Source organism: Macrotis lagotis, chromosome 6 (assembly GCF_037893015.1).
Source record: "Macrotis lagotis isolate mMagLag1 chromosome 6, bilby.v1.9.chrom.fasta, whole genome shotgun sequence".
NCBI classification, from domain to species: Eukaryota; Metazoa; Chordata; class Mammalia; order Peramelemorphia; family Peramelidae; genus Macrotis; species Macrotis lagotis.
The window spans coordinates 169005881-169016640 of NC_133663.1; the positions used below are offsets into that span (position 1 = coordinate 169005881).

Consider the following 10760-nt stretch of genomic DNA (forward strand, 5'->3'; position numbering starts at 1 on the left):
TTAAAACCAGGAGTTGAAATGAAGGAAAAGCAAAACCAAAAATTTATAGCAAGGAAAGCAGGAAAATAGGAAGGGAAGATGATGAGGTGCTGTTAGAAGTGAGGACAGTTTGGGGTGAAGCAAAAGTGAGAAGCAAAACACTTTTGAGAATGGACAGGATAAAAGGAGAAAGAGCAAGATAAACAGGGAGGAAAATAGGAATGGAGGGAAATACATTGTTGGTAATCATTAATGTGAAAAAAATTAACAGTGAGTGTCTGTGATAAAGTCTTCATTTCTCAAATATATAGAAAACTGAGTCAAATTTATAAAAATAAGAACCATTTCTCAATTGATAAGTGGTATGAACAGGCAGTTTTCAGACAAAGTAAACAAAGCTATTCATAGTCATATAAAAACTAAATTATTATTGATGAGAGAAATTCAAATTAAAACAACTCTGAGCTACTATCTTACTCATGTGAATAAGGCTAATATGACAGAAAAGGAAAATGACAAATGCTGGAGGGGAAAATTAAAACACTACTGGGTCAGAAAGAAAGAAAGAAAGAAAGAAAGAAAGAAAGAAAGAAAGAAAGAAAGAAAGAAAGAGGACCTGTATATACAAAAATATGGCAACTACTTTAGTGATGACAAAGAACTGGAAATTAAAGAGATTCCCATCAATTGAGAAATGGCTGAACAAGTTGCGGTATATGAATGTAATGGAATATTATTATTCTATAAGAAATGATGAGCAGGCAGGCTTCAAAAAATCTGGAATGACTTGCATGAAATGACACTAAGTTAAAACAACACTTCTGCATTATGATCCACAATGAATAACTAAGTTAATTTCACCAATAAAATAATCTATGACAATTTGTAGGATTTGTGATGAGAGGTACTGTCCATTTCCAGAGGAAAAACAGAATGAAAATCAAAGATACTTTCTTTATTTATTTCTGGGTGGGGGGGTTGTCTAGTTTCTTCATAATGACTTACATGGAAATGTGTTTTGTATGTCTACATATGTATAACCTATGACAAATTGTTTGCCTTTTCAATGAGGGGGAGAAGGGGAGGGAGATCTTGGAACTTAAGACTTGGAAAAACTGTTAAAATTAATTTTACATATAATTGGGAAAAATTAAGAAAAAAACAAAAGAAATATGTCTTCCAGCTTCTGTAATTACTTGCTTTTACATAATTCAGCAATAAGTTCACAAGATCTGATATATATTCTTTAACTCATTATGAAACTATGCTTTTATCATACTATCTATTAAATGTTATTTTAATTAATAGACTATTTTTTAATGTTTTGATTAAAGCCCATAAATTTTTCTGTAGTATTTAAATGAGGCAAGTTCCCAGGTCATTGAAGAATATTTCTATCAGATAAATTTCTTAACTTTTTTGTGACATATGACATGATGTAATGCTGTGTTGTACTATTCCATATTCACTTGGGAATTTGTAAAATTCCAAAATGATTCTACTTTTCAGTATATCTATATATTTGTCCAAGTTAACAATTCCCTAAAGACATCCATGCCCAATAGAAGTTAAAAAAAAATTCCTAAAACAGTTCTGTGGGGAGGCTGTTTTAGAGTTGGATGACTATGCCCAGATTTTAACAGGCTCACCTAGTACTCTAGTCTTTGTATTGTCTTGAATATGACTTGCTTTTTTCTCCCATTATAGCAAAAGTTAGAAGTCATTTTTAAATGGGTATTTTTCTTGTTTGTCCAACTTAAAGAAGTCTATGTAGAGAAATAACAACCTCTCTAGTCTTCAAATCTTTTCTTTTTTCTCTCTTTTTTTCTTTTCCTTTTAAAATTTTATTTAAGGCAGTGGGTTTAAGTGACTTGCCCAAAGTCACACAGCTAGGCAATTATTAAGTTTCTGAGGCTGGATTTGAACTTAGAATCTCCTGACTCCAGGGCTGGTGCTCTATCTACTACACCACCTAACTGCCTCCTTGCTTATTTTCTAAGGATTAATTAGCCTCAAAATAATGGTTTGTCAGTTCTTTGTTCTGTTTTGTTTCAACCATACTGCCCTTTGATCTTCTGATTCTATTTGATGATATATTTGAAGGGTCACTGAAATGCAAAATTTTAATATACCAAAATTCATTGCAAGGGTCTAATAGTCATTAAAGTACTATTATTGAATGTTTCATTGGAGTAAAGTACATTCTTTAAAAGAACAGTATAATAAACACACAAAAAAGAGAGAAATGGAATGTTTATATAGACAAAAATACAGAATTCTACTGGCAGAGAACAAGGAAAACCAATTCAAACCAGGTTCATCTGGTCAAGACCAGACATTTTTAATCATCCTAGTAGCAATAGAATTATATATGTGTATGATCATTTGACTATTTTAAAATAAGACCATAACAACATTTTTTCCAAGTCACATCATATTCTAGGAGTCTTATTAATGCTTTTTCATGTATTGATTAGTTGATCAATGTCAACATGGTCTTTGGTAGAGTATAAACAGAAATAGCATTGAGATCATCAATGAGTTAAGATTAAATAAAGAACTCCAGTATATTGGGTAAATTCTATCAAAGGATATAAAAATTCAGACAATCATGGAGCAAAATGAGAAAACATAGAATAACTGCTATTTTTATCAATTAAAGTATCAACAAAAATTAAATCATTGTTCTACCAAACTATGAAATGATCAACAATATAAGACCATAATATGTGAACAAGAAAGTATGAATGTTGAGTCCGGGGGAGGGAACTCAGGCCAACATCAATATGATGCATAAGCTGGTTCCTTTATTGATCACAGGATACATACTTTTATACTCTACATTTACGTAACCAATTACATAAGTGTTTTAGCAAGCATTTTTTTCACATGCATACCTTGTGTATGTCTCAGGTGATTGTTTTGATAAACAGAGTGAAGATTGTTTTGAGAACCAAACAGTGATTTGATAAACAAAGTGCAGAAGGTAATTATCTCAGAATGCGCTATCTATCTGAGCCTGGGAATACACCTTGTTAGCTCAGACATGCAGCTACTCCCTTATCTAAGCTCTGAAGTACATCTTGCTCCTTAAAGCACATAACTATTTCTGTGCTAACCCTTCATAGCTCTTAGCCTGGAACACATATGACACAACATATGAAGATTTGGCATATATGATGTTTCATTTTATAACTAAATATACCATGAAGGTTACTGTTGTTATAATCAAATTGAGCCAGTATCTAAAATTATAAAATGTCATAGTCGGAAAACACATGTGTGAAAATACAATCCCAATCACCTGCCCAATAAGCCAATTTTTCCCCTTGAGGTTATAAATCAAGTTTAAGCATCTCAAATAGGCAATACTTGCCTAAAAGCCCATTCAGTTTTTGGATACCTGAAATTTTTAAAACATTATTCTTTATACTGAGCCAAAACTTGCTCTTGTTTCCAGCACAAGTATTTGAAAAGAGATGTAATGTTTTTCCTGTAATGCCCAACAATTTCAATAATGTTCAAAATCAAACAACTCAAAGTAATGGAAAAATTGGGAGAAGTGAGAAAGGTTGTACTAGAATTCGCAGTTGCCTTCTTTCCACTAGAAGATAATTATTTCTGCACAGGCTGATGTAGTGCACTACAGATATCCCTTCTTTGAGACAATGTTTCATCTCCTGCAGTGCATTCCAGAATGTCTGCCTTAGCTGGATATTCCCCCAAATCAGGGTAAATTAGGGATAGGTGGCTACAGTGATCTCACCAAATATCCTTGCTAGTTCAATCAATGGGAAAAAATAGTTGGATGTTGCTATGAGAAAGGCCAAATAGAAAATGACAGAGGATGAGGAAAAAGATCACAGTTTTGTTGACTCTCAAATGAATCTTTGTGCTGGGATCTAGTATCTATGGAAATGGGCATCATCTTCCTGGTATGTTTTCACAGGGAGAGGATTAACGGGGGAAAAATGAGGGAAAGGGAGACACCAGACTGAGGGGAAACATCATAATAAGGTAGGAAAAGTAACATTACTTTGCTCTTTCTGTTTGCTTAGCTCTTGGAAAGTTTCATTATATTGCTGTTATTAGCAGGCAGATGAACACAATAGAATTATGAGAACCACTCTGTTAATTCTCCATTTCAACCAGAGTAAAAGGACGGTGAGAAAAATTGTCTACCTTCAAACAATAGACTGTGCTAAGGCAGGTAGCAAACCAGATTCTTAAATGGTTGGTGATGGTCCAGTCACCTGTAATTCTAATAATATTTTCACTGGATAAAAGTCATTATAATGCTGTTCAATAGTATCATCAACAGAGGTCAATTCTGGTTAGGTTAGTGAGAATGTAATCAACCAAGTATATTTTCCTTTTCTTGACCCAGTCAATAAAGTTTACCTGTCCAATGAATCCCTTTCCCCAGAATCTCCATTATGAATTCTCCAGCTATCATGATCATAAAAAAGGTTTCTATTGCATTTAAGACATCGGCAGAGAGAAAATCCCCATGTCTAATATTACAATTTTTGGATTAATTTTCAAGCAACCTGTTGAAAAGAGGTATCATTGAGATTTTGTGGTGATTTCTTCTTCTCTTTCTTTGTAGCCCCCATCTTCAGAGAAAAAGCTTTGACCTATACTTTTGTAAGATTTAGAATTATTTTTATAAAACTTTCTTATTCTTTACATGTACATTTATTTTTTTTAGTTTGTTTTTGCAGGCAATGGGATTAAGTGGCTTGCCCAAGGTCACACAGCAAGGTAATTATTAAATGTCTGAGGCCGGATTTGAACTCAGGTACTACTGACTCCAGGGCTGGCGCTCTATCCACTGTACCACCTAGCAGCCCCCACATGTACGTTTCAAGGATAAAAATCTATGTGTCCTTTTATTACCACTGCAGCTTGCTATTTGGCATGGTGAGAACTGATTTGCTTATATGCAATTTGCAAAAAAATTCCCTTTCATCATTTTGCACATCCCTTTTCATGCTATTTTCCATTTAGTTCAGATTCATCATCAGTTTGAGTTATGAATGACCCCCCAAATTATCCATATTCTTGACAATGAAGCACATCTGGGGATGAATTTCATTATTGCTATTTGCAATAAATATTTATAGATTCTTAGGTCAAGATTACAAATTATTGGAACAATGAACATCTTTATAATTCAAGCCCCAAAGGAAGATTTTCTTCAATTATAACTATAATTTAGAAAACATTCAAATTCTAATATATTATGAGAATTCACATTCTCATCATCAGTGATTATTTATCCAACAGTAACTTTTTTATTAAATACTTTACTAACAATAAATAATAAAAAATCATCTTCTAACTGCATTTAAAATTCTTTTCACAGAACAGGAGCAGTTTTCTGGTTATTAATTAAACTGTCTTGTGAGAGAGAGATAAGGCTATTGATTTTCATTATATCATCCCAATTTCACTCTCAAGGTTTGTTCATTTGTTTTTAATGCTATTAGACTCAAAGTTATTGTCTCCAGTTATTCAGAAAATTAATGTTTGAAGATCCTCCAATTTTACCAATGAATTTTATTCATTAAGAATATCTGGGGGCGGTTAGGTGACCCAGTGGATAGAGCACTGGCCCTAGAGTCAGGAGTACCTGAGTTCAAATTTGGTCTCAGACACTTAATAATTACCTAGCTGTGTGGCCTTGGGAAAGCCACTTAACTCTATTTGTCTTGCAAAAAAAACCCCTAAAAAAAAGAATATCTACATCTCTCATACTTTACTCTGACATAAGTCTTATTAAAATTTATAATAGGGGTAGCTAGGTGGCACAGTGGATAGAGCGCCAGCCCTAGAGTCAGGAGTACCTGAGTTCAAATCTGACCTCGGACACTTAATAATTACCTAGCTGTGTGGCCTAGGACAAGCCACTTAACCCCATTGCCTTGCAAAACAAAATAAAAATGTTTATAATATATAAAAATTTTCAGCTGCTAACTTCTCAAAGTTCACAGGAACTAAAATCCAAGAGGAAAGGCAATAGTAAATGCAATACTATCTGGCACTGTACTAAGAATTTGTGATTCAAAAATGAAAAGTGAAACATTCCCTTAGGAAATTTGTAGTCTAACTTACAGGGTAAATAATTTGTCTGTCTGTGTGTGTGTGTGTGTGTGTGTGTGTGTGTGTGTGTGTGTACACACACATATCTATAAATAGATTTTAAAAAATAGCTATAAGATCGATACAAAGTATTGTAAAATCACTAGAAACTGGGGGACCAGAAGTGACTTTTATTCTCTTCATTTTTTGATCGTTTATTTTTATTTTTCCAATTACATGTCATGAAAGTCTTTCAACATTCATCCACCTGTATATTCATAAGTTACACATTTTCCCCTAACCCTCACTTTAATTCTCTTTTGCCCTCCCTCCCTCCCCTCTCCCTGACTCACAGTGGTAAAAGTTGTAGAAGTATACCTATGTTCAATATGCCCACGTATAAATCTTTTTTGTGTATGAGGAATTAGGACCAAGAGGAAAAGAAAGAAAATCATGGGATATGAAGGAAAAATATAAGAAGTCTTTTAAAAAGTGAGCAGAGTGTACATTCAGATCTTGTGGGTTCTTTTTGTAGCTGTTTTCCCCCCTCTGGATGTGGATGGCATTGTCTCCCAGGATTGTACTAGATCTCTTAATTGCTCAGAAGATTCTCTTCATTTCTTACCAGATTTTTCTATCATACCCCAGAAATCTGTTCTTCACTTCTGCCCTAAAATTCACTCCTAATGGCTCCAACTAGAATTTTCATTTAAGGACTATTTTTAGAATGTAAGATCCAAGAGGGCAGAATCTGTTTTTTCTCTTTGCTCATATTTATATTCCCAGGCTTAGCATAGTGTCTGATCTGTAGTTAGCTTAATAAATGCCTATTTAACTGACTTGGTGACTGTGTAGAAAGCAATGCTTATACTGAGTTTTGAAGGAAAGGAGAGATTCCAAGAGGTAATGGTGAAGATGAAGTCCATTTCAGGGACAGATAGTACAAAGGTAAGAAAACATTTGTTCATTATTCCTATCCATACAGATCATTTTTTGCTTTTAAAAACAAGGATTTTATCAGCAAGAAGTTTGGAGTCATTGACTGAAAGTTCTGGGCAAGATTTCCTATACTATACAACCCAATTTCCTCTTATCACTTGATTTGGAACTCAATTTGTTTTTATATCAAGTTTCACCTATTAGTGAATTAAATACCCATAAACCTATATATCAAAGTCTGGAGAATATGCATTTTTCAAATCTTTTATTGCTTTAATGTAGATGGTTAAATCTTATGAGACTTTATAATGTCCTGAGATTTTATAAAACATATTCCCCCAAAATAGAAACATTTGGTGTATCTATGACATCTATCCTGCTACTGTCTTTCTTTTACCTACTTCAAGTAGTGATCTTCTAGGACACCATACCCACCCTTAACCACCCTTAACCGTATATAATTTGCTCAGCTTTTAGGCTATTCCTCATTGGTGGATGAATACAAACTCACCTATAACATCCTCTAAATAAATGGTTTCAGACCATGCTATATATATGTCTTTCAGACATTTGCAGAGAAATCAAAATCAAGAACTACTGTTTGTTGAGCCACCTCCCCTTTGTTTTGAGAACAATTATACTACCATTGATAGTATAAAGGGAACCATACTTGATTGCCCCATGACTCTAATCCCTGTGATTCCTCAACCAAGGTCTCTTCTTTGGTCACTACACTCCTTTATACTTCCCTCAGGCTCCTTAAGGACAAAGCCTAGCTTGTTTTTGTATTTGTATTCCCAGTGCTAGCACAGTCTGGCATAAATTAAACAATAATTTTTTTTCAATCATTCATTCACCTCACCATCAATAGGGAATACCTCCTTATTTTGGACAGCCTCCATGACACCTTCATAGAAAACCACTTTGGTGCATATATATATATGTATAATTCTTTCCTTCATGTCAATGCTCAATGAATTGAATAAAATTATTTGGTTAAGTAGTTACATCTGTCCAGAAATCTTAGATGAATTTGATTTTATATTCATAATCATTGACTCAGTCTCAGTCCCACAGCACTTTGTCTAGCTGGTGTCTATCATCCTAGAATACTTCTAAACAAACTTTAGAATTTACCTGTTCTCAGATCATTATGTCAAACTGTTTTTTAATCTCAGAATTATTCTTAGTCTATAAGAAAATTTCCTGATGGCATAGTAGATTTTTGGTTCTATACTTCTATCACTATATATGTAATCATTTAGCTAACTAAATTTCCTTTCTTTGTTGAATGGATGAAGAATGAAGACAGGTAGCATTGTTTCCATAACCTCAAAAATCAGAATATTTGAACCTGACATAAAAGTCAATGCTTAAATTCACATAAGACAATATCTTCCTTTACAAGAAGTTTTATTTAAAGTAGGAGAGTAGATAAGGGAGATGGTAGAAAGAAACTACTGGCTTTCTCTTCAAGTTGAAGTATGTGGGTAGAATGACACACAGAGAATTCTTTTGGTTTGAGATAAAATCCTTTGTTTTCCTAGAAAGCAAAAACCATACCTTTTAAGAAGATATGTGTTTGGGGGTGGTGGGTGAAGGGGTGAATGAGTGGTGGGAGGGGGATTGATGATGGAAAAATGGGAAAAGTCCTTATTGAAAGAGCTTAAGGATAAAGGTTTCTTTAAATGAAAAATTCACGAATTGACCCTAGAGATATGAAAAATTCAGAATTTAATTCACAGGTGACAGTAAACAGTTTACAGATTAAACTCATATAGAGAGTCATTGAGCTAGAGACCTACTTAAGGACAGGCTGAATAATATAGATCAGGACAAGAATGTCTGTGGGAGGGGGAAGCTAGGTGGCACAGCGGATAAAGCACCAGCCCTGGAGTCAGGAGTACCTGGGTTCAAATCTGGTCTCAGACATTTAATAATTACCTAGCTATGTGGCCTTGGGCAAGCCACTTAACCCTCGGTTGCCTTGCAAAAAAAAAACCTAAAAAAAAAAAGAATGTCTGTGGGAAAGAGAGAAAGGGAAAGGGAACAGTTGCTGAGAAGTGATTGGGCTTAGACCCAAATATATCCAGCCTAGAGCTGGGCCCATATTATTAGCTATGGACCTGAAAAGAAATAGTTAAGCTAAAAGTTAAAAGGAGAGAGAAAAGCTTACATCAGCATAGGTCCAGAGAAGAAACTTAGAGGAAAGAAGGGAGAATAAAAGAGATGTTTAGTTCCAAATGGATTCAACCACGTGGAGCTGAGGTCATATATTTCCAGCCCCATAGGTCAGAGCACCTGGTTCCAACCTGAAGAGAGAAAAAGAGTGGCAGTACTGCTGGGGGTCCAGAGGAGAAGAAGAGAGCTTCCTTCCAGGGGATATTTGCTTAAACACATTTCTGTGTTGGTTGGGACAAGGATTGTGCTTGGGGACCAGTTTAGCACCTGGCTCCAGGTACTCTCCAGTTCTCATTGCTGCATGAGTATTGTTCTATGTACTACATATTTCCTGCTTTAAAGGGTATGACCTTCAATTTCAAGGTGGCAAAAGATTACACTATTTTCTTGTACCCTCCATCAGATTGATTTCCAGGAGCCAAGCAGGAAGAGTAAAGAAGAAATTGCCCTAACATTCCCATTCACCTTCAAACAACCAGAAAACAGGGCCCCAACACAAAGCCTGGAACAGCAGAACCAGCAAAATGGTAAAATGAAATAATCTCTCAGTTCAAGAAACTTGGAAGATGGGCTGAAAAGTCTGCCTCATTCAGGTAAAAGGGCAGCACAGTTCAGAACAGCAAGTATGCCAGCAAGTCTATAGCAAACCAGTGGGAGGTACTGAGCCCCAGTGCCATGGAGCAGGCAAATGTCACCAGGACTCCCACCACCGTCATGTACCTCAGTATAACCAGGGGAACCAGCAGACTCCAGCTCCTAGAAGCAAGGTATACCTTAGCATAACTTCCACAGAAATGGTAGACACTTGCAGTTAGACAGTCAAATGCTTCAGGATTGCCTCCTCCCCCCTACTCTGGTAAACATGGAGATGACAATGTGGGACTACAAAGTACCTAAATAAATGTGTAGACACCAGTTTTTGGACCCACCCACATAATCCAGCATAGCCAAGTGAATAGGCAGCCTCCAATGTAGGGACTACCATGTAGTTCAGCATAACTCTGGGCAAATAGATATCAACATGGGGGCACCTGGTCTCAGCACACGCCAGACAACAGATCTGGAACCCAAGCTCAACTCCAGGTAAGCTGCCAGACCCATCTAACTTCTAGCAGTGCCAGTCACTCCTCACCCCACCACACCAGATAGAAGGGTATCCCAGGGGACCTCAGAGTAGCAACAGCACCAGGCAAACAGCCATGGCCTGCAAACCCTGATACAAGAAACTTGAGACAGTGCCACCCTAGGAACAGAAAATAAATTTATAAGTAAGGGAAAAGGCCAGAAAAGACAAACAAAAAACAACAAAAAAAGGAAGTTATTATGGTGATAGGGAAGATCAAGACACAAATTCAGAAGGGGGTAACAATGTCAAAAGGCAAAATTCATAAGAAGGCTAAAATTAAAAATAAATGTTACCTGCAATATCAAGACTTAAGAGAAGCATAAAAGATTAAAAAGTAAAAAGAAAACATAAGGGATTCAATAGAATAAACTGTATATATACATACATACCTAGATGGGAAGATGATTTTTCTAATGCTTAAGAATTCTATCATAATAATGCAACTGGAATG

At 35.4% G+C, this 10760-nt stretch overlaps 1 pseudogene; it reads right to left on the minus strand.

The window, feature by feature from the left end:
* Positions 1 to 3515: 3515 nt before the first annotated feature.
* On the minus strand, positions 3516 to 9899 carry LOC141492279 (taste receptor type 2 member 7-like; annotated as a pseudogene).
* Positions 9900 to 10760: the final 861 nt, after the last annotated feature.